Source organism: Coregonus clupeaformis, unplaced genomic scaffold, assembly GCF_020615455.1.
Source record: "Coregonus clupeaformis isolate EN_2021a unplaced genomic scaffold, ASM2061545v1 scaf3135, whole genome shotgun sequence".
In the NCBI taxonomy this organism is placed as follows: domain Eukaryota; kingdom Metazoa; phylum Chordata; class Actinopteri; order Salmoniformes; family Salmonidae; genus Coregonus; species Coregonus clupeaformis.
In genome coordinates, this window is record NW_025536589.1 from 24,207 (window position 1) to 49,066 (window position 24,860).

General features: G+C 42.8%; 1 pseudogene; it reads left to right on the top strand.

The window, feature by feature from the left end:
• The first annotated feature begins 286 nt into the window (after window positions 1–286).
• LOC121578449 lies at window positions 287–24,397 on the top strand (annotated as a pseudogene).
• Window positions 24,398–24,860: the final 463 nt, after the last annotated feature.

Genomic DNA, 24,860 nt, shown 5'->3' on the forward strand with positions numbered 1-24,860 from the left:
TATGTGCATGTTTTCTATGTGTCTTTCATGCCATAGCAAGGTAAGGCCTCAGTTTCTTCGGCTATAACTTCTCCAGAGGTTGAATAGATTACAGTGTGTGTTTGTGAGTTTCTCTGTGTGGGTTCTTCCTAATGCACATCTCCTTTCCACAGGGCTGTCAAAATGTCCCCCCCCTCTCTATAAAATGTATTTTTGTGTGTGAGTTTGTGTGAGTTTGCTGTGATCCTACCAGATTGAGACTCCTTGTGTTTGCATGTGTGTGTGTGTGTGTGTTTGACCCCCACAGCACCTGCAGCTGACCATCCAGGCCCTGCAGGATGAGGCTGCAGACCCAGAGGGACCTGAACCACCTGCTGCAGGGGAGAGTGCGGCCGCTCTGGGGAACACTACACCAACATCGAGGCTGACCCGAGGAGAACTTTAGACGACTGCAGGCTGAGCACCGACCGCCAGGCAAGGAATCTTAATAAATTATTCATAATAATTAGTGATAAATAAATGAGTTAGTTATTAGTTCCAGGTTATTATGACCAGGGTTGAAAAACTTCTGGTAACTTTCCAAAATTCCCAAGTGCTGGTTGATGTATTTCAGATTTCCTGCTTATTCCCTGGCGGAATTCCGTGAATCTTCCAACCAGAGATTTCTGGATTTTTTCCAACCTGGACATTTTGGGAAAATTCCCGGAATTGCGCTGCCCTAATGATGACACCATTTATATACTTCCTTAATTTAACATTCCTTAAAATTCCTTACTTTCCGGCAGGCAAAGAGCTCTTCCTCCTGAGGAAGACCTTGGAGGAGATGGAGCTGCGGATCGAGACCCAGAAGCAGACGCTGGGGGCCAGGGGACGAGTCTATCAAAAGCTGCTGGAAATGCTCCAGAGTAAGGGTCTGCCTGGGGGGCCAGGCAGGGTCAACGAGGAGGTGGAGTAGGAGAGAGCCAGGCGCATCGCTGAGGCAGAGGCACAGCTGGGACACCTGGAGGTCATCTTGGACCAGAAGGAGAAGGAGAACATCCACCTCCGAGAGGTAGAAGATTATATGGCTTGCGTCCCAAATACACTATTCTCACTCATTTTGAACAGAGCCTGGTCAAAGAAGTAGTGCACTATGTAGGGAATAGGGTTTGCCGTGTGACGTGTCTTATGTAGTGCTTATGGCCATGTAGTACTGGCCATATAGTACTATATAGTATTATATACTGTATAGTGTAGGGCCACAGTAGACTCAGAGTAAATGTAGTGCTATTATACGACCACTAAATGGCCATAACTATATAACTACTGGATTGTTCCACAAATGAGTGCCTTTTTGCATGCCTTTGATATTTGAAGTTGAAATTTTTCACAAATATAAATTTTAAAAGCCTGTTATGAAGTTCCCTTTTAATAAACACCACATGGAAAATTCAATAAATCAGATTTTTTACATTAATAAATGCTCGCTAAAGTGGCAAAATTCAACATTTTGACATGTTCCTCCGTGCACCCTCAGTGAACTCTGTGACTTAACCCCAAAATGTCTCCAAATTTTCACTATCATTGTAAAGACCTAGTTATTTTGTTGCTTTGACAGTCATTTCTGAATATTGTTATTTATTTCATGTGATTAGTGATTCATTTTAAGGTTTCGGAAAAATTAAAATGTGAACTGAACCTCATTTTAATATGGTGAAACTATTCATTAAAAAAATAACATTTTCAAAAGAAACATTGAACATCTAATAATCATATCATAGTGTAAAAGCAAGTGAGCTGGTTCTACTCTTTTTGGCCATTTTCTGGTGTTTTGTAGTGGAAAACTGAGCGGGTCAAGCATAACACATCAACCCTGTTACCCATAGCTAGAGAGGCTAGAAATGTAGTGAACAACTTAAAATAATTTGTGACGCTTGCATTCAATTGCCCCACCCTGTAGCACACAACAAGCGTTATGGATGATTTAAGATTAAGTTGTCAACCCTGTTGCGGTCAACCTTGTTGCTTTATTTGGCACTTAATGCACTTACTATAGCCATTTCTTTATGTATTTAACCTTTTGAAATGGGAAAACATGTTTTTAGGAAGTTGAACATGTGCTCTTTATGACAGAATTTAAAAATGAGGTGAAATAAAAAAACATTTTCCATCAATTTACATTACTCAAAAGGCACCTACTTGGTGGAACCACCCTACTATATGGCCACAGTAGACCCAGTAGATTCCACCTGGTCAGGGTTGCCTCTGTAGGCACTGGTCTCACCTGTGTTTGAGGTGTTACTGATTGCGTTGAGTCATGTTATTTGTTCGGTACTGGTTTTAGAGCAGACGTTATTTGTGCAATTTCCAAATGTTTCTTCTAAGGTAAAGTGTATGCGTATCAACACTAGAGGGCAATATTGAACTTCTTTCTGTCTGCCTACTGTGCTCTGACTGAAGTGGAGAGGAACAGTGTTCAATCTGTGTCAGAGGAGGCTGGTGGGATGAGCTATAGGAGGACGGCTCATTGTATTGGCTGGAATGGAATTAACGGAATGGAGTCAAACATGTGCTTTCCATATGTTTGATGTGCTTGATACCATTCAATTTTTCACAATGTCTTTACAATGATCCCATCATCCTATAGCTCCTCCCACCAGCCTCCTCTGATCTGTGTAGAGTATTATTGCCAGTATATGAATGATGTAAATGGAAGTGCAAATAAATGTAACTTATTTCAATGTGTCGCTAGAGTGTTGAGTTGAGTCATTACCATTGAAAAGACTGAAAGGTTGTGTTGTGGTATTTGCTAAGATGCTTTTGGAGAGATTCAGAGACCATATTCATAAAGCGTCTCAGAGTAGGTGTGCTGATGTAGGATCAGGTCCCCCCTATCCATGTTATCTTATTCATGATGATCTAAAAGGCTAAACTGAACCTAGATCAGCACTCCTATTCTGAGATGCTTCATAAATACGGGCCAATTGCACTAGAGTCTTAAGAGAGGCGACATTTGATGCTTGTCTTGTCTATTTCATATCAACTGGTGTTCTCCCAGGAACTGCACAGGAGAAACCAGATGTACCAGGACCCTGGCAAACCAAAGCCCTCCAGACCATCATAGAGATGAAGGTAAGAACCATGGGGCATTATGGGTACTATAATACATCATGCTACACCAGACTAGCACCATCACTGAGACCAACCATGTAGTCAGATGAAGTACGAAAACAATAGTTCTAAGAAGCACGGTTTTTGCAAGCGCCGTGCTCTACCAGCTGAGCTACAGAGGACAACTAGTTGATATTTGGAAGTATGGCCTTGTGAGACTAGTTTGTGTGGATGACGTTACAAAGGTACATAACATGCAAAAGCTATGAAAAATATATTCAAAGCACTAACTGAGCCATTGTAGAGCCTACTGTAGCTGCAGAGCTGTGATATCACCTCCTAAATATAAAGCATGAGCTCACAGCCCACCAGCACGCTACTCTCTCACACACCACATCAGATGGAGATGGATTGGTGCTGAGCAAAACCCCAACATCCCCTAGCACAGTCACGTGACTCTCCTCTTGCATGGTCACATGACACGCTGGCTCCTGGAGGCTATGGATTTGCATACAGAGCTAAGCCCGGCCCCTTCCATCCTCGGAAGAGGAACTCCCCGCTCCTCTCTGCTCTTTTCACAGCCATGTTGATGTTGATGTTAGCATGAGTATGCTTTCTTCTTTCTCTCTCTGTCTGTCTGTCTCTCTCTCTCTCTCTCTCTCTCTCTCTCTCTCTTGCTCTCTACCTTCTCTGTCTTTCAAGCTCTTCTTTCTACCGCTCTATGACTCTTTCTCTCCCTCCCTCTCTCGCTCTCCTTCTTTCTCTACCTCCCTCACTCCTCACACACCAAGGAGAGCACACAGCCTGCCTGCTGCTACCATGGAAACAGGTGTGGTTGTTTTATGACACTGAGGCCAGAACACAGGGAGGAGAGAGAGGGATAGAGAGAGAGAGGGATTGAGACAGAGAGAAAGAGAAAGAGAGAGAGAGAGAGTTTGAGTTTTTATAAAACCTTTATTTTATACTCAAGTGTTAACATAAATAATGGCACACTGCCTTTTCAGAAATGAAACAACAAATGTCATTCCTAAATAAAAATGAAAACAAAAATAAAAATAAATTAAATAAAAATACAAAAAAACATATACATTCAACTCATTTCATCAACAAAAAATAGTTTCCCCTCCTCCACAAAAAAAACTGCTCCTTCGTAGGCCCACTTCTCCTCAAACAATGGGAGATATTTTTTACAGCCGAAAGAACTCAAATCCACTTTTATTCTCGCTTTCACTAATCCTTTAAAAACACATCTTACATCCTGCCCATATCCTGTTTCCTTCTCAGAAAAAATTGACATCTTAGCTTGTCCCAAAATAGAATTTAACAGTTGACATTTTCTTTTCTGTTGCGTACTATATTGAAAACCCAAAATAAAAACATTGTTATTGAAAATCTCCCCACAGCTTTAAACAAAAGACTCCAGCATTTCCAATAGAGGTTTTGTTCTCTCACACTCCATAAAACAGTAAACAATGGTTTCTCTTATATTACAAAAAAGGACATCCATCTCCAACATCTGAGTTAATAACAGATACAAAAGCATTAACTGCAATGATGCCATGCAAAACCCTCCATTGCATATCCCCCAGTACCCTTGTAACGTGTGGCTTGTACAGTGCTCTCCATGCTGGCTTTACCTTGTCATCAATGCCCAATTTTACCCTCCATGGAGTGTCTTTTCTATTTTTCAATATATCTTTATTCAACACCTTGACCACACCCCTATATAAGTCTTTTCCCATTCACCTCATCCAAACCCACCTCTTCCAACCCTCTCAAATCCAGTAATAATGCCTTTCTTTCTGACTCTGGGATATTGGGTGTAATCCATAGTCTTGGAAATGAGACGTTTTCATCTTGTACCTACTTCTTGTGACTATTCAGCATACCCCACTCTTCTGCTAACAGAGCCTTCCTGCAGCTTTCCCAGCAGTTGTCCGACAATCCTTTCCGACCTCACCCCCAAATGTTCAGCCACCCGTCTTCCATCCATTAAGGCGGGCCCAGCCATGGCCATTAACTGTTTTAAGGTGATGATTTTGCCCTTCACCAGAATCTTGGAGAAATGTGGAACAGCTGCAGTTGTACAATCCAGTCTTGCCCATACACCAGAGGTTCCTCCAACAGCCAACGCACTGACTCCGCTGAAGTTCGTCTGGACACCTTCATTATGCTCCACACCTAAGAAGGCCTCTGTAAAACAGAGGTACTCCTTCCCTAGAAATCTGGCTACTATCAACCAAAAATAAAGCCTTGTTTAAACCTAATCCCTCAACCTGCTGTAATACAAGACCTGCCACCCCTCTCCAAACCACATTTTCCGGTCCATAAAGCAACCTTTGAATAAACTGAAACCGGAAAGCAGCAGCCCTACTAGCAAGATGTACAAGACCTTGTCCCCCTCCTCTTTTGACAAATACAAAACACTTTGTAGAACCCAATGATATTTATCCCAAAAATAAATCTACAATAATCGCGTGTATCTTAGCCAGAAGGCCAGATGGTGGCTCTAAAACTGACAACCAATGCCACAGTGCAGAGGCAATCACATCGTTAACTATAATAGTGCGCCCCCTATATGACATACGAGATAACAACCATCGCCATCTCTCCCTCATCCTCCCTTCCACCATTTCAACCACCCCAATCCACTTTTTTTCCATTGTCCCCTCATCTCCTAGGTACACTTCCAAGATACTTAAAACCTCCCTTACACCATTCCAGCCCCCTGGCAAAGCCAGATCCCTCCAGACCATTCTCCAATCTGTAAAGCACAACTTTTTCCCAATTTACCTTTGCAGAGGATATTGCCCTAAAACGATCAACCATTAGACTCAAACTATCCACCTCTGCTTGATTTTTCACTAAAACAACTACATCATCAGCATAGGCTGAGAGACGAATAGAGGAATATCCTCTGAAAAGGTACACCCCCTTCAATGCGACTTTTAATGCTATTTAGTAGTGGCTCTATAGCAATGGCATATAACATTCCCGACAAAGAACATCCCTGCCTAATACCTCTACACACTTTAAAAAGGAGCACTCAAACCACCGTTAACTTTCAATACACTTTCAATGTCACCATATATCACCTTTATCATGGCAATAAAAACCAGAGCTGAACCCAAACACCTCAAAAGTCTTTGCCTTTGACAGGATCTTATAATCAGTGCACAATAAAGCCACCGGCCTCCAGTTCTTCACCTCCCTAGGGTCACCCTTTTTGGGCAGTAGGGTGAGGACAGCCCTTCTGCAGCTTATTGGTAGTAACCCTCCGGTTAAACTATCATTAACTACTGCTAGCCAATCCTCTCCCAACATAGCCCAAAAATACTTTAAAAAGTCAACGGGAAGCCCATCAATGCCTGGTGCCCTTCCATTTTCCATGCCTTTTAATGCAGTGTATAGCTCCTGCAAAGACAATGGTTGCTCTAGCTCAACCTGAGCTTCTGCAGCCACCTGTGGGAGCCCATCAAGGAACTGTTGTGTCACTGTTTTATCCTCTTTGTACTCACAATTGCAGAGCTCAGCATAGAACTCTACTGCCCTCTTTCTAATTTCACTAGGCTAGTGAGCTCCTGTCCAATCCAACAATGAATCAATCTTCTTTGTCCATTCTTTTCTCTAAACCAAATAAAAATTTGGATGAGGCATCCATTTCAGAGATTCCCTGAAACTTACTTCTCACCAATGCCCCCTGTGCTCTGATACCCAGCAGGTCTGCCAATGCAGCTTTTTTCCTCTTGAGGGCCTGAGTATGTTCTCGATCTCCTGTGGTCTCAACCAACGTCATGAGTTCCACTATTTCAGTCTCTAGGGCTTTCATTGATCTGGTGATATCCTTGGTGACATTCCTCGTGTATTGATTACACAATTGTTGAATCTGGATTTTCCCTATATCCCACCACTGTTGAAGGGATACAAAACTGGCATTTTGAGACCTCCACCTCTCCCAGAAAAAACTAAAACATTTCCTGAAGTGAGCATCACTCAATAAAGTTATATTAAAATGCCAGTATGCGCTTTTGGGTTTTACATCGTTAATGAACACCACCTCTGTAATTAAACAATGATCAGAAAATCCCACTGGGGTTATCACACTTGATTTACAGACCTGAGATTGATGCTCAAAACAATAAAAACCTATCTAACCTGGCCATAAAGATGGTGTTCTCTCTCACATGCGCCCAGGTGTACTGTCTCGTGCCTCCATGTTGACTCCGCCAAATATCACACAGTTCATGTGTTACAATGAGGCGTTTAAAAAAGTCCTTGAGGCGATATGAGGTTCTTTGTGATTTCTATCTAAATCACTGACTGTGCAGTTAAAATCCCCAGCAATAAATAAATAATCTTTATTATTACATTTCTCAATGGTATTTGATAATGTCTCTAAAAAACATACCCTCTCAACTGCCACCACTGGGGCATATACAGTGGGGGAAAAAAGTATTTAGTCAGCCACCAATTGTGCAAGTTCTCCCACTTAAAAAGATGAGAGAGGCCTGTAATTTTGATGGTAGACATAATGTGTTGATGGTAGACATAATGTGTTGATGGTAGACATAATGTGTTGATGTTAGATATAATGTGTTGTAGTAGACATAATGTGTTGATGGTAGACATAATGTGTTGATGGTAGACACTAATGTGCTGTAGTAGACATAATGTGTTGTAGTAGACATAATGTGTTGATGGTAGACACAATGTGTTGTAGTAGACATATATATGTTAATGGTAGACATAATGTGTTGTAGTAGACATAATGTGTTGATGGTAGACATAATGTGTTGATGGTAGACATAATATGTTGTAGTAGACATAATGTGTTGTAGTAGACATAATGTGTTTATGGTAGACATAATGTGTTGATGGTAGACATAATATGTTGTAGTAGACATAATGTGTTGTAGTAGACATAATGTGTTGATGGTAGACATAATGTGTTGATGGTAGACATCGTGTGTTGTAGTAGACATAATGTGTTGATGGTAGACATAATGTGTTATGGTAGACATAATGTGTTGATGGTAGACATAATGTGTTGTGGTAGACATAATGTGTTGATGTTAGACATAATGTGTTCATGTACAGTACCAGTCAAAACCCTCTTGGCATTCTCTCAACCAGCTTCACCTGGAATGCTTTTCCAACAGTCTTGAAGGAGTTCCCACATATGCTGAGCACTTGTTGGCTGCTTTTCCTTCACTCCGCGGTCCGACTCATCCCAAACCTATCTCAATTGGGTTGAGGTCGGGGGATTGTGGATGCTAGGTCATCTGATGGTGCAGTGGGGGAAAAGTATTTAGTCAGCCACCAATTGTGCAAGTTCTCCCACTTAAAAAGATGAGAGAGGCCTGTAATTTTTCATCATCAGGTACACGCGTCAACTATGACAGACAAAATGAGATTTTTTCTCCAGAAAATCACATTGTAGCATTTTCTAATGAATTTATTTGCAAATTATGGTGGACAATAAGTATTTGGTCAATGACAAAAGTTTCTCAATACTTTGTTATATACCCTTTGTTGGCAATGACACAGGTCAAAGTTTTTCTGTAAGTCTTCACAAGGTTTTCACACACTGTTGCTGGTATTTTGGCCCATTCCTCCATGCAGATCTCCTCTAGAGCAGTGATGTTTTGGGGCTGTCGCTGGGCAACACGGACTTTCAACTCCCTCCAAAGATTTTCTATGGGGTTGAGATCTGGAGACTGGCTAGGCCACTCCAGGACATTGAAAAATGCTTCTTCACGAAGCCACTCCTTCAATTGCCGGGCGGTGTGTTTGGGATCATTGTCATGCTGAAAGACCCCAGCCACGTTTCATCTTCAATGCCCCCGCTGATGGAAGGAGGTTTTCACTCAAAATCTCACGATACATGGCCCCATTCATTCTTTCCTTTACACGGATCAGTCGTCCTGGTCCCTTTGCAGAAAAACAGCCCCAAAGCATGATGTTTCCACCCCCATGCTTCACAGTAGGTATATAATAATATAATATAATATGCCATTTAGCAGACGCTTTTATCCAAAGCGACTTACAGTCATGCGTGCATACATTTTTTTTGTGTATGGGTGGTCCCGGGGATCGAACCCACTACTTTGGCGTTACAAGCGCCGTGCTCTACCAGCTGAGCTACAGAGGACCACGAGGTATGGTGTTCTTTGGATGCAACTCAGCATTCTTTGTCCTCCAAACACGACGAGTTGAGTTCTTACCAAAAAGTTCTATTTTGGTTTCATCTGACCATATGACATTCTCTCAATCCTCTTCTGGATCATCCAAATGCACTCTAGCAAACTTCGGACGGGCCTGGACATGTACTGGCTTAAGCAGGGGGACACGTCTGGCACTGCAGGATTTGAGTCCCTGGCGGCGTAGTGTGTTACTGATGGTAGGCTTTGTTACTTTGGTCCCAGCTCTCTGCAGGTCATTCACTAGGTCCCCCCGTGTGGTTCTGGGATTTTTTGCTCACCGTTCTTGTGATCATTTTGACCCCACGGGGTGAGATATTGCGTGGAGCCCCAGATCGAGGGAGATTATCAGTGGTCTTGTATGTCTTCCATTTCCTAATAATTGCTCCCACAGTTGATTTCTTCAAACCAAGCTGCTTACCTATTGCAGATTCAGTCTTCCCAGCCTGGTGCAGGTCTACAATTTTGTTTCTGGTGTCCTTTGACAGCTCTTTGGTCTTGGCCATAGTGGAGTTTGGAGTGTGACTGTTTGAGGTTGTGGACAGGTGTCTTTTATACTGATAACAAGTTTAGAACAGGTGCCATTAATACAGGTAACGAGTGGTGGACAGAGGAGCCTCTTAAAGAAGATGTTACAGGTCTGTGAGAGCCAGAAATCTTGCTTGTTTGTAGGTGACCAAATACTTATTTTCCACCATAATTTGCAAATAAATTCATAAAAAATCCTACAATGTGATTTTCTGATTTTTTTTTCTCATTTTGTCTGTCATAGTTGACGTGTACCTATTATGAAAATTACAGGCCTCTCTCATCTTTTTAAGTGGGAGAACTTGCACAATTGGTGGCTGAGTAAATACTTTTTCATTTACATTTACTTTTTTTCCCCACTGTATATTTCTTCCCTTTTGTCAACTTCAGAAATTGACGTACCTTCTCAATCCCATACCTCCCTTCCACCCCATTTATCTCACTATTTTGTTGTGACGCATCAGATGACTCACTCTCGCTATCCTCCCCAGAAGAAAACTCCACCATCTTTACAACCTGTTTATCTTCAACTGATTTATCAATCTCTACCTTCCTCTTGGAATTAGACCCTTCACCACCCCTTACATTCTTCCTCTTACTCCTCGGTACTTTGAAAACAGCTGCTTCCTTTTCCATTATTTCAATCTCCTCTTGACCTCCAATTTCATTTTTCAGCACCAACTCAGCGACGGCAGTCGCAATCTCACCGACTTTTTCCCCTCCTTCTTTGTTCTGATCTACCACAATTGCCCCCGTATCCACACTGCCTTTCTCTCCTACTTTTCCAACCACATCTGCCCACCTTCTCCCTTCCCCTGCACCCTTAGCATGTTCATCCCTTCGCGGTGGTGCATTAGCTGCACCAGCACTAGAGCTGCTACCAGACTCTACATGCTCGTTCTCGGGACAATTACGTACCAAATGCCCCTCTCTACCACAGCCAAAGCATTTAATTGATTCAGTAGAAGCGTAGAAGACATAATCAAATCCATCAATCTTAAAACTGAATGCTAAATTCAGTTAATCAATGTCCTTTTTTAAAATCATATGCACTTGTCTCCTATGAGACACGACATGTTTCAGCAAAGGAGATTTGCATCCAAAAAGAACCTTCTTTATTGTAGATACAATTTGACCATTACGAGATAACTCTCGCTCCAACACTTCATCTCTAACAAATGGTGGCATGTTAGAAAGTATAACTTTCTTCGCCATATTCATAAGCGGAAATACCGGCGTCTGTGTCTCCCGCAACACAACACCACTCTCAACTATCGTATTCACCTTTTCAATGGAATCTGAGAATATCACTACAGCGCTTATTCATCCTTGAGGCTGATTTGATGCTATCATACCCAATGATAGCACCCACTGCCAAGCTACATTCTTCCTCTGAACACCCGGCCGCAGCAGGAATCTTTACTCCATGCCGCCGACTAAGTTTTTCAAACTCCAAACCTCCGCGAGTGGTCATTGCAACCAGCCCCACCCGCTGGTTGTGCCCTCGAGAAAAACAACCTCAACGATCCCACCACCCGTATACGTGCTTAGTGATAGTTAGACAAGATAACCTTAAAACAACTAAACTAATCTATATATATATATACACACCAAAGCCCAATAGAGTGAATATAATTCCAGTCGCTCTCACAAATCACTCCTGCTTCACGACTCACTCCCAGCATGCACTCCAACGAGAGAGAGAGAGAGAGAGAGAGAGAGAGAGAGAGAGAGAGAGAGAGAGAGAGAGAGAGAGAGAGAGAGAGAGAGAGAGAGAGAGAGAGAGAGAGAGAGAGAGTGAGCATTACATCCTCTGCTTGATCAGCTTGATCTACTGTAAAAGTGAAATCAATTGGATGACATAGCTTCTCTGACCCATTGAGCTATGGTATGTTGTTGTCTATACTATGTTCTAATGTACTACTATGTTCTCTCTATGGTAGCTTGCGTCTAGCTACAATTCGAGGATAGTGATGCATTGACGAGGCACATGGCCATGATAACAGCATTCACACTTTCACGTTAACCCCTTAGATCCAGGACCGTTTGTTGTTGTTTTCGGTCATCCCATAGTGAGAGCATCTCATGCAGCCGGGTGTTCCTAGTTCTCCACTGGGTGCTGGATGACCCTGCTAAAGGTCTAGTTCAAGTTCACAACTTCAGAACCAGTCAAGGGAAGGACAGGTTGGAAGAGGGGGAGAGAGGGGAGAAGAACAGGGGTTCTCGGTCTGCAGGAGGAGTGCATGGGAGATGGACCATGGCTAATCTTAAAGACACTGTATTATTTAATAAAAAACCCTGCGAAGCCAAAGCTACACTCAGAGTTGCAGTTGCAGTCGAGAGACTGGTTCCTGCATTGATGTGCGAGCGACTCACAGAGCAGTACGGATCTTCTTCCTGCTTCTTCTCCAGGCATTTCTTTCTGGGCTGGTCCTCTCCCAGGCTAGATGTGATGTGTGCTGCTCAGTATTTCCAAATGGTGATTCATCCACTGAGAGGCTGTGAGGGGAGCTGGAGCTAGATCTGCTGCAGGAGGAGGAGGCTTTGGATTTTTCTTGAGATACTGCAGCGGCTCTCCTCCATACTACTTCAAAGAGCTCTCTTACTCTCTGTCTCTGTCTCTGTCTCTGTCTCTGTCTCTCTGTCTCTGTCTCTCTCGCTCTCTCTCTCTCTCTCTCTCTCTCTCTCTCTCTCTCTCTCTCTCTCTCTCTCTCTCTCTCTCTCTCTCTCTCTCTCTCTCTGTCTCTCTCTCTCTCTCTCTCTCCTCTCTCTCTCTCTCTCTCTCTCTCTCTCTCTCCCTCTCCCTCTCCCTCTCCCTCTCTCTCTCTCTCTCTCTCTCTCTCTCTCTCTCTCTCTCTCTCTCTCTCTCTCTCTCTCTCTCTCTCTCTCTCTCTCTCTCTCTCTCTCGTCTCTCTCTCTCTCTCTCTCTCTCTCTCTCTCTCTCTCTCTCTCTCTTCTCTCTCCCTCTCTTTCAGGTGTTTTGTGTTTTGTACACTGGTCAACCTTGGAAATGTTCTACTACTGGATTTTAAGTGTGGATGTAGTGTACAGCTGGTGTGTGTGTGTGTGTGTGTGTGTGTGTGTTGTCTAGGACACCAAGATAGCATCTTACAGCTGGTGTGTGTGTGTGTGTGTGTGTGTGTGTTGTCTAGGACACCAATATAGCATATTACAGCTGGTGTGTGTGTGTGTTGTCTAGGACACCAAGATAGCATCTTACAGCTGGGTGTGTGTGTGTGTGTTGTCTAGGACACCAAGATAGCATTTTACAGCTGGTGTGTGTGTGTGTTGTCTAGGACACCAAGATAGCATCTTACAGCTGGTGTGTGTGTGTGTGTGTGTGTGTGTGTGTGTGTGTGTGTGTGTGTGTGTGTGTGTGTGTGTGTGTGTGTTGTCTAGGACACCAAGATAGTGTCTTACAGCTGGTGTGTGTGTGTGTGTTGTCCAGGACACCAAGATAGCGTCTCTGGAGCGTAACATCAGGGACCTGGAGGATGAGATCCAGATACTGAAGGCTAACGGCTTGCTGAACACCGAGGACAGAGAGGAGGAGATCAAACAGATGGAGGTCTACAAGAACCACTCCAAGTTTATGAAGACCAAGGTACACACAAATATACAGGAAAAAACACCACATGCACTTACTGTAGTTCTGTATGATGTGCCAAACACAATCACTCACAATCTCGATTTTGCTGTGCAGGTTCAAAGTGAACAGAACAGAACAGAGCTGACTGTCTGGCTGACAGTAAATAAGCTAGCTTTAGTATTAAATGAACTGATTTCATCAGGGGAGTGCTTCGCTGGCAGCTATCTGACTGGGAGATGCTTACTTGTTGATTTGTTACTGACTGTACACTTAGCAGAGGAAGACAATAAAGAACACATTTTACATCATTTAGCAGACGCTCTTATCCAGAGCGACTTACAACACCATTCCTATGTTATTAAATTCTCTATTTATGATCACCTCCAAGGCTTGTCAATATGTTTGTATCCATCTAGCATGACCGATAGTAGAGCATTACCGTTGGAACCCACTGTAACAAACTCTGGTTACGTTTAATTTCCTCATCAACGCTTATCTTATCACATCTTATCCAGTTGGTCCAGCTTTGATTTGCTCAGTCATATTAAACAGTCTGTCATCAGCTGTCTCACAGTCAGGTTAAGTTCCCAGCCTCCCTCTAAGCCTTCCTGTCTGTATGTCTGCCTCCATGCCACCTTGTCTGTCTGTCCGTCTGTCCGTCCCTCCGTCCGTCCGCCAGCCCGCCTATCTGTCTGTCCCCCCGTCCGTCCCTCCATCCGCCAGCCTGCTTGTCTGTCTGTCTGTCTTTCGAGCCCTCTATCTGTCTGTCTGTGGCGTCTGACCATGTCAAGGGGCATGTCGTCCCCAGGGTGGTGGCTAGCCTCTAGCCTATCTGTAGAATTGTGTCTGTGTGACACATCCAACTCCACACGCACATTACCCATGTGAGGCTGAAACCAGCAGGGGGTTTGTTGTTGTATTTTTAGACCATTATTCATCAATCATAGATAGGGCTGATGTATAATACATGAATAATGCAGGGGAGTCAGTCCAAAATGCATCTTTAATGAGAGGAGAGCCTCGCTGGAATGAACACAGTGGATAAACTGTCCCTCTGTTTCGATGAGAGGATGTTCTGTCCAATGTCCACTGCACAAAACACACCGAGTACAGTCATACTCAGACACCTAATAGACACGCACGCACACACACACACACACACACACACACACACACACACACACACACACACACACACACACACACACACACACACACACACACACACATTTACACACACACCTGCCATAATCATACTAGTTAGCTGGCAACTTCATACAAGAGCTAGTTGTGATACTCCCTGTTCTGTGTGTGTCTCCCCTCCACAGATCGACCAGCTGAAGCAGGAGCTGTCTAAGAAAGAGTCAGAGCTGCTGGCCCTGCAGACCAAACTGGAGACCCTGAACAACCAGAACTCAGACTGCAAACAGCATATAGAGGTTCTCAAAGAGTCTCTCACTGCCAAGGAGCAGCGCGCTGCCATCCTGCAGACAGAGGTAGCTACACCGCACACAAACATGCATGCCTGCACATATGCACACACATGAACACACATATGCAGACAAGCACACACGCACACATGCATACACACACACACACGCACGCACGCCTACATACACCCTTGGATGATGAAAAAATATATACATTTAAATTATGCAGAATCTTGTTGGGTTCATTAATAAAATGTTTTTTCCCCTGCATGTATTTTGGTCCTTGTCCTGTTTTGGTCCACATCTAAGGGCACATTATATCACCCTCTCCTTGTCCTCTGCATCACACACCCCTCTTGCCCTCTACCCTTTAGTGGGGCATGAACATTGTATTGTAAATGCCAAGTATTTCAGTGAGGACGCCTTCTTCAATTCGACAATGATAATAATAATACCTTTGAACTTTGAACTTTGCCCTTCATGGTTTAGGCCGGGCTTACTGTGAAAGCACTTTGTGACAACTTTACTTAAACCCTTTTGCTCTTTGGGGAGCATTCACAAACTTCCTCCAGTGGGCTGGGTGTTGGGGTGGTTTTCACTTTGTGACCACTGCTAATGTAAAAAGGGCTTTATGAAATCCATTTGATTGAATTTGACCTCTGAACTGTGACATTGTACCTTGACCTGTGACCTCTCCCCTCCCAGGTGGATGCCTTGCGCCTGCGTTTGGAGGAGAAGGAGTCCTTCCTGAACAAGAAGAGGCAAGCAGCTGCAGGACCTGGACGGAGGAGAAGGGTACGCTGGCCGGAGAGATCCGAGACATGAAGGACATGCTGGAGGTCAAGGAGAGGAAGATCAACGTCCTGCAGAAGAAGGTTAGGGGGCAGGGGGCAGCGGTCAAGGGTCAGGGTTAAGGATCAGGGATTGGTTTAGGTAGACTGGGATTGTTCACTAGCTTGTTTAAATGGACTAAAACAGTGACCAACATAGTTTTCTCCAACCATTGCTTACAGTACTGTAAGTGAGGCAGCCTAGCTCTGCTGTTCAACGCCAAAAGCTTTTTAGGCATAACATGTTTTTCAGTAGGCCTCAGCGACTCGCCTAAGAGAAAATCTGAGGGAAACATTTGATACATTTGACTGAGACATAGGTTTACAAGAACGCTCTCCCCAGGAATGAGAAAACATCTTGAGAATTGTTACATAGAACCTAGGTGAGAGCTTGCTGTGTACTCTACAGGTTGTTTGGATGTTTGGTTGGATCCCTGTCTCCCTGAGACCTGAGCTGTGTCCCCTATTGGCCCTCGTCGAAAGAAGTGCACTAAATAGGGAATATGGTGCTGTCATGACGTGACTTTCATTAATGTGATGACTGTTATTTATCGAATCAACTAACTATGTTTAATTGTTACTTTATTAAATTAGTCATGTAACAATTAACTCATTAGGAATTTGGGGCACCACGGAAGAAGTTACCATCTCCCGAATTAAACTCTTAGAAGATATATAGTTAACAGATAACAGTCACTTATCAATCATTACCTCATATCAGTCTCATTCTCAACGTCGCATACTGCTTGATATCTGCAAGAACCCTAACCTTACTTATGAATCAGCAATACACAAATTGGCTTAATCATTTATTTACTAGCTAACTAAATAATAACACAGAATACATACACACACACACGGTATAGGTTATTGATTAAAAACGTAATACTGGAAACAGGTGCCTAGTGGACTAGCAACAGCATGACTTCTTGGTTATGAAAAGGGAGGGGTCAGAAAGAGAGAGAGGGAGAGGGAGAGAGAGAGACAAAGAGAGATTCAAACTTATCGCTGAATAATTTGGAAACTACGCTCACAGAAATCAGAATACTTAGCACCCTAACCACTGCCCATTCGAATAAGAAATGCAATGTATACATTTACGTGTAGATGTCTTTGTTCGTCGACTATCTCTGTTGGACTCGATCGATCCTTCGTTGGCTTTAGTGTCCTGTTCAGTGTAAGGCTCGTCCACCAGAGGTCACAATGAGTCACTGGCTTGCTGGTGCTCTTTCATGCCGGCCCCTGGGGAAGTGCGTCACTTGAGTGGGGTTGAGTTACTGACGTGATCTTCCTGTCTGGGTTGGCGCCCCCTTGGTTTGTGCTGTGGTGGAGACCTCTGTGGGCTATACTCGGCCTTGTCTCAGGATTGTAAGTTGGTGGTTGGGGATATCCCTCTAGTGGTGCGGGGCTGTGCTTTGGCGGAGTGGGTGGGGTTATATCCTTCCTGTTTGGCCCTGTCCGGGGTTTCTTCGGATGGGGCCACAGTGTCTCCGGACCGCTCCTGTCTCAGCCTCAGTATTTATGCTGCAGTAGTTTATGTGTCGGGGGCTGGGGTTAGTTGGTTATACCTGGAGTACTTCTCCTGTCTTATCCAGTGTCCTGTGTGAATTTAAGTATGCTCTCTCTAATTTCTCTCGTTCTCTCTTTCTCTCTGAGAACCTGAGCCCTAGGACCATACGTCAGGACTACCGGGCATGATGACACCTTGCTGTCCCCAGTCCGCCTGGCCTTGCTGCTATTCCAGTTTCAACTGTTCTGCCTGCGCCACGAAACCCCTACCTGTCCCAGACCTGCTGTTTTCAACTCTAAATGATCGGCTATGAAAAGCCAACAGATTTATTCCTGATTATTATTTGACCATGCTTGTCACTTATGAACATTTTTGAACATCTTGGCATGGTTCTGTTATAATCTCCACCCGGCACAGCCAGAAGAGGACTGGCCACCCCTCATAGCCTGGTTCCTCTCTAGGTTTCTTCCTAGGTTTTGCCTTTCTAGGGAGTTTTTCCTAGCCACCGTGCTTCTACACCTGCATTACTAGCTGTTTGGGGTTTTAGGCTGGGTTTCTGTACAGCACTTCGAGATATTAGCTGATGTAAGAAGGGCTATATAAAATAAAATTGATTGATTGATTGAATGTCCTTCTTCTTTGTAGAGCTTCTCCTGGTAGCTAAGTGTTTGTTAGAACAAATACTTCAGATGCACCAATGGTTGTCTGAGATGGGATTCTACTTTCTTCCCACCTCGTGTCTTTAGTCAAATTTCTAGACTACTTTACATGTAAAGCTGCAGACTGGTAATGCTAAGTTCTAGTGTGTTTATCTTCTCCTTCACCTCGTGTAGAGGTTGAGAGTTTCAGAGTTTCACACCATTTTACACGCCAGTAGCAACCCGGCAATGTTCTGGTCTGAGAGTTTCAACCATTTGTAACGTTTAGCTCACACCTCACGTCTGCTGGTCTTTCTGGTCTAACCATTTTAAGCCGTGTAGCCACAGCTCCATGCTTCCTGGTCTGAGTGAATTTTGTTACCAAGGTAAAAAGGGGGGGCGTTCCATCACACCGACACAATGTCTGTGCTCCCTTGGGGCGTGGTTACTGACTGGGCAAAAGTTTATATGAAAAACAATTATCTCATTAGAAGACTAAAATCACATTCCTATCTTCACCAAAATACTCTCATACCTAATCATATATTTTATACAACATTTAGATATAAACTTGACAAATTGAATGTGTACACTTTCCGAGTTACAGTTATTTCATTATACCATCCTTAATGACATCACAAAATAATAAACAATATGACATGACCATTCTTAACATTCGGATGATAGAAATAAATGTTCCAATGTTCACTTTTTAGGGGAAATGGTTTTGGCGGCAAAACTGTCTCTCTAGACAAAGGCATTATTTTCTCAATACTAGTGAGCCAGGGAGAGAGTTATCTCCTGCTTAAATTTACAACCCATTGTTGAGGTGTCAAGACCGGCACAGACCCCCCTTCCCCTCTTCTGTGGGAGAGAGCGGGTCTGGCTATCTTCAAACATTTGCCTAGCTGATGGGTCCTTTGATCCACTGTCAGGAGAGTCATGACAGTGCCATTTGGGACACATCCCTGGGCTGGTTGGTCTCTGAGGATACAAATCGATGGTTGTAGCTCTGTCTATCAAGTGTCTCTGTGCTGCTCTCAGGGTAAAAGTGTGTCCACACACACACAGACAAGAAGGAAACGAGGGAGATTCTGCCACACTGCCTCTAGTGTGTTCTATAAATATACACTGAGGGTTATTCTCTCACTCTGACATGCTCTCTTTCTCCCCTCTCTCTCTTTTTTCTTTCTTTCTTTCCTTTCCTTTCTTTCTTTCTTTCTTTCTTTCTTTCTTTCTTTCTTTCTTCTTTTTCTTTCTTCTCTTCTTTCTTTCCTCTCTCTCTTTTCGCTATATACAGTGGGGTAAAAAGTATTTAGTCAGCCACCAATTGTGCAAGTTCTCCCACTTAAAAAGATGAGAGAGGCCTGTAATTTTCATCATAGGTACACGTCAACTATGACAGACAAATTGAGAAAGAAAAATCCAGAAAATCACATTGTAGGATTTTTAATGAATTTATTTGCAAATTATGGTGGAAAATAAGTATTTGGTCACCTACAAACAAGCAAGATTTCTGGCTCTCACAGACCTGTAACTTCTTCTTTAAGAGGCTCCTCTGTCCTCCACCTGTTACCTGTATTAATGGCACCTGTTTGAACTTGTTATCAGTATAAAAGACACCTGTCCACAACCTCAAACAGTCACACTCCAAACTCCACTATGGCCAAGACCAAAGAGCTGTCAGAGGGACACCAGAAACAAAATTGTAGACCTGCACCAGGCTGGGAAGACTGAATCTGCAATAGGTAAGCAGCTTGGTTTGAAGAAATCAACTGTGGAAGCAATTATTAGGAAATGGAAGACATACAAGACCACTGATAATCTCCCCTTGATCTGGGGCTCCACGCAAGATCTCACCCGTGGGGTCAAAATGATCACAAGAACGGTGAGCAAAAATCCCAGAACCACGGGGGGACCTAGTGAATGACCTGCAGAGAGCTGGGACCAAAGTAACAAAGCCTACCATCAGTAACACACTACGCCGCCAGAGACTCAAATCCTGCAGTGCCAGACATGTCCCCCTGATTAAGCCAGTACATGTCCAGGCCCGTCTGAAGTTTGCTAGAGTGCATTTGGATGATCCAGAAGAGGCTTGGGAGAATGTCATATGGTCAGATGAAACCAAAATATAACTTTTTGGTAAAAACTCAACTCGTCGTGTTTGGAGGACAAAGAATGCTGAGTTGCATCCAAAGAACACCATACCTACTGTGAAGCATGGGGGTGGAAACATCATGCTTTGGGGCTGTTTTTTCTGCAAAGGGACCAGGACTGACTGATCCATGTAAAGGAAAGAATGAATGGGGCCATGTATCGTGAGATTTTGAGTGAAAACCTCCTTCCATCAGCAAGGGCATTGAAGATGAAACGTGGCTGGGTCTTTCAGCATGACAATGATCCCAAACACACCGCCCGGGCAACGAAGGAGTGGCTTCGTAAGAAGCATTTCAAGGTCCTGGAGTGGCCTAGACAGTCTCCAGATCTCAACCCCATTGAAAATCTTTGGAGGGAGATGAAAGTCTGTGTTGCCCAGCGACAGCCCCAAAACATCACTGCTCTAGAGGAGATCTGCATGGAGGAATGGGCCAAAATACCAGCAACAGTGTGTGAAAACCTTGTGAAGACTTACAGAAAACGTTTGACCTGTGTCATTGCCAACAAAGGGAATATAACAAAGTATTCAGAAACTTTTGTTATTGACCAAATACTTATTTTCCACCATAATTTGCAAATAAATTCATTAAAAATCCTACAATGTGATTTTCTGGATTTCTTTTTCTCATTTTGTCTGTCATAGTTGACATGTACCTATGATGAAAATTACAGGCCTCTCTTATCTTTTTAAGTGGGAGAACTTGCACAATTGGTGGCTGACTAAATACTTTTTTTCCCCACTGTATTTCTCTCTGTCTCTTCTTCTGCAGTGGCTATACTCTCAGTGCAATGTGTCTGGTTTCTTTCTCAGATATCCTATTTCTCTTTCTTTCTCTCTGGCTAGACTATCTTGTTTTATTTCTTACTATCTTAGAAAGACATCTCGTTGTGAAAACGGAGACTCCATATATAGCCATTTACATCCAAACTCTCTCTCTCTCTCTCTCTCTCTCTCTCTCTCTCTCTCTCTCTCTCTCTCTCTCTCTCTCTCTCTCTTTCTTCTCCCTCAATTAGCAGCAAATCTAAAAGATGGCTAAAATAGTAAAAGCTTCTCTCCCAGGCGTAAAAAGTCCAACACAGTCACAGTATGTCCCAAATGGCACCGTATTCCCTATATAGTGCACTACTTTTGACTTTGCACTATATAGGAAATACAGTGCCATTTGGAACACCACACACAGTCACAGTCCCCTCTAGTCTTTGGAGAGGGACTTCCCTGGAAGGGAGAGGCAATTAGCCTGAAAACATCACTCACACTAACTCCTAACTCACACTCCTAACTTTTTAATGCAGTTGATCAATTTACAGTTCTTTTGACCACATGCTAATTCCTCTGGCTCTTTATACCTCATCCATCCTCCCTCCCCCTCTCTCTCTCTCTCTCTCAATTCAATTCAATTCAATTAACCTCTCGGGATTGGTGTCCCATATACGGGACGGTTGAGCTAACGTGTGCTAATGTGATTAGCATGACTGTTGTAAGTAACAGCAAACTTTCTAGGACATAGACATATGGGCAGAAAGCTTATATTATATGGGCAGAAAGCTTAAATTCTTGATAATCTAACTGCACTGTCCAATTTACAGTAGCTATTACAGTGAAAAAATACCATGCTATTGTTTGAGGAGAGTGCACAACAACAAAAAACGTATCACGGCAACTGGTTTAATACATTCACCTCTGAAGGTAAATAACGTACTTACATTCAGTAATCTTGCTCTGATTTGTCATCCTAAGGGTCCCAGAGATAAAATGTAGCATAGTTTTGTTTGATAAAATCAATTTTTATATTCAAATGTAGGAATTGGTTCTACAGTTTGAACCCCTGCTGTCTCTGGCTCCACCCCCACCCCGCCCGGCCATCTAGATGAGTGAAAGTTAGTGTATAAGCTAATGATCCATCATGTGTGACATTCCTGGGAGTGTGTGAACTTACATTTTGTATTACCATATCAATTTTGTATGTTCTCTATAGTTATGTACTTGAAAATGTAGCAATTTACCAATTAGGCACATTTGGGCAGACATGATACAAAATAGTCCAGTATTGCAATGCTTCACTGGATCAATCTGAAACTTTAAATATGATTAAAAAAATTAATAATAATAACATCATGTTTTTTTGTTTGTATTATCTTTTACCAGCTCTAATGTGTTATATTCTCCTACATTAATTTCACATTTCCATAAACTTCAAAGTGTTTCCTTTTAAATGGTATCAAGAATATGCATATCATTGCTTCAGGTCCTGAGCTACAGGCAGTTAGATTTGGATATGTCATTTTAGGCGAACATTTGAAAAAAGGGGTCCGATCTTAAGAGGTTAAATTCTAAGGGCTTTATTGGAATGGGAAACATACACTACCGTTCAAAAAGTTTGGGTCACTTAGAAATGTCCTTGTTTTCGAAGAAAAGCAATTTTTTAACCATTAAAATAACATCAAATTGATCACCAATACAGTGTAGACATTGTTAATGTTGTAAATGGCTATTGTAGCTGGAAACGGCTGATATAGAATAAAATATCTACATAGGCGTACAGAGGCCCATTATCAGCAACCGTCAGTCCTGTGTTCCAATGGCACATTGGGGTTGCTAATCCAAGTTTATCATTTTAAAAGGCTAATTGATAATTAGAAAACCCTTTTGCAATTATGTTAGCACAGCTGAAAACTGTTGTGCTGATTAAATAAGCAATACAACTGGCCTTCTTGAGACTATCTGGAGCATCAGCAATTGTGGGTTTGACTACAGGCTCAAAATGTCCAGAAACAAAGAAGTTTCTTCTGAAACTCGTCAGTCTATTCTGTTCTGAGAAATTAAGGCTATTCATGCGAGAAATTGCCAAGAAACTGAAGATCTCGTACAACGCTGTGTACTACTCCTTCACAGAACAGCGCCAAACTGGCTCTAACCAGAATAGAATAGGCTTTTTCTTTGCAACTCTGCCTAGAAGGTCAGCATCCCGGAGTCGCCTCTTCACTGTTGACGTTGAGACTGGTGTTCTGCGGGTACTATTTAATGAATCTGCCAGTTGAGGACCTGTGCGGCGTCTGTTTCTCAAAAATAGACACTCTAATGTATTTGTCCTCTTGCTCAGTTGTGCAACGGGGCCTCCCACTCCTCTTTCTATTCTGGTTAGAGCCAGTTTGCGCTGTTCTGTGAAGGGAGTAGTACACAGTGTTGTACCAGATTTTCAGATTCTTGGCAATTTCTCGCATGGAATAGCCTTCATTTCTCAAAACAAGAATAGACTGACGAGTTTCAGAAGAAAGTTATTTGTTTCTGGCCATTTTGAGCCTGTAATCAAACCCACAATTGCTGATGCTCCAGATACTCAACTAGTCTCAAGAAGGCCAGTTTTATTGCTCCTTTAATCAGCACAACAGTTTTCAGCTGTGCTAACATAATTGCAAAAGGGTTTTCTAATGATCAATTTGCCTTTTAAAATGATAAACTTGGATTAGCAAACACAACGTGCCATTGGAACACAGGATTGATGGTTGTTGATAATGGGCCTCTGTACGCCTATGTAGATATTCCATAAAAAATCTGCCGTTTCCAGATACAATAGCCATTTACAACATTAACAATGTCTACACTGTATTTCTGATCAATTTGATGTTATTTTAATGGACAAAAAATTGCTTTTCTTTCAAGAAAACAAGGAAAATGTCTAAGTGACCCAAAACTTTTGAACGGGTAGTGTATGTTTATATTACCAAAGCAAGTGAAATAGATAATAAACAGAAGTGAAATAAACAATAAAAAATGAATGGTAAACATTACACTCACAAGTTTCAAAGGAATAGACACATTTCAAACGTCATATTATGTCTATGTACAGTGTTATAATGATGTGCAAATAGTTAAAGTACAAAAGGGAATTATAAATAAACATAAATATGGGTTGTATTTACAATGGTGTCTCTCTCTCTCTCTCTCTCTCTCTCTCTCTCTCTCTCTTCTCTCCTCTCTCTCTCTCTCTCTCTCTCTCTCTCTTTCTCCCTCTCCCTCTCCCTCTCCTTCTCTCTCTCTCTCTCTCTCTCCCTCTCCCTCTCCCTCTCCCTCTCCCTCTCTCTCTCTCTCTCTCTCTCTCTCTCTCTCTCTCTCTCTCTCTCTCTCTCTCTCTCTCTCTCTCTCTTTCTCCCTCTCTCTTCTCTCTCTCTCTCTCTCTCTCTCTCTCTCTCTCTCCCTCTCTCCCTCTCTCTCTCTCTCCTCTCTCTCTCTCTCTCTCTCTCTCTCTCTCTCTCTCTCTCTCTCTCTCTCTCTCTCTCTCTCTCTCTCTCTCTCTCTCTCTCTCCCACCCCCAGATTGAGAATCTGCAGGAGCAGCTGTGTGATAAGGACAAGCAGCTGGGGAACCTGAAGGACAGGGTGAAGTCTCTACAGACTGACTCCAGTAACACTGACACTGCACTGGCCACCCTGGAGGAGGCGCTCTGAGAAGGTACAGAACATAGAGATATAGGGCCCAGAGTTTCATGGTAGGAGAACTTAGAACCACAAGTTCAGGTCACATGACCTGTATATGCATTACTGAGTTTAGATGGAAATGTGAGCAACACACAATTGATCAAGAACTTGCTTTCAGTGTTGTTTTGTGGCTCGACTTTCCTCTGAAGAGAGACTGTATGTTTTCAAAAGTAATAAGGATTATGATATAGATAGCTCTGTTGTGGTAGACATAATGTGTTGTAGTAGACATAATGTGTTGATGGTAGACATAATGTGTTGATGGTAGACATAATGTGTTGATGGTAGACATAATGTGTTGTAGTAGACATAATGTGTTGATGGTAGACATAATGTGTTGATGGTAGACATAATGTGTTGTAGTAGACATAATGTGTTGTAGTAGACATAATGTGTTGATGGTAGACATAATGTGTTGATGGTAGACATAATG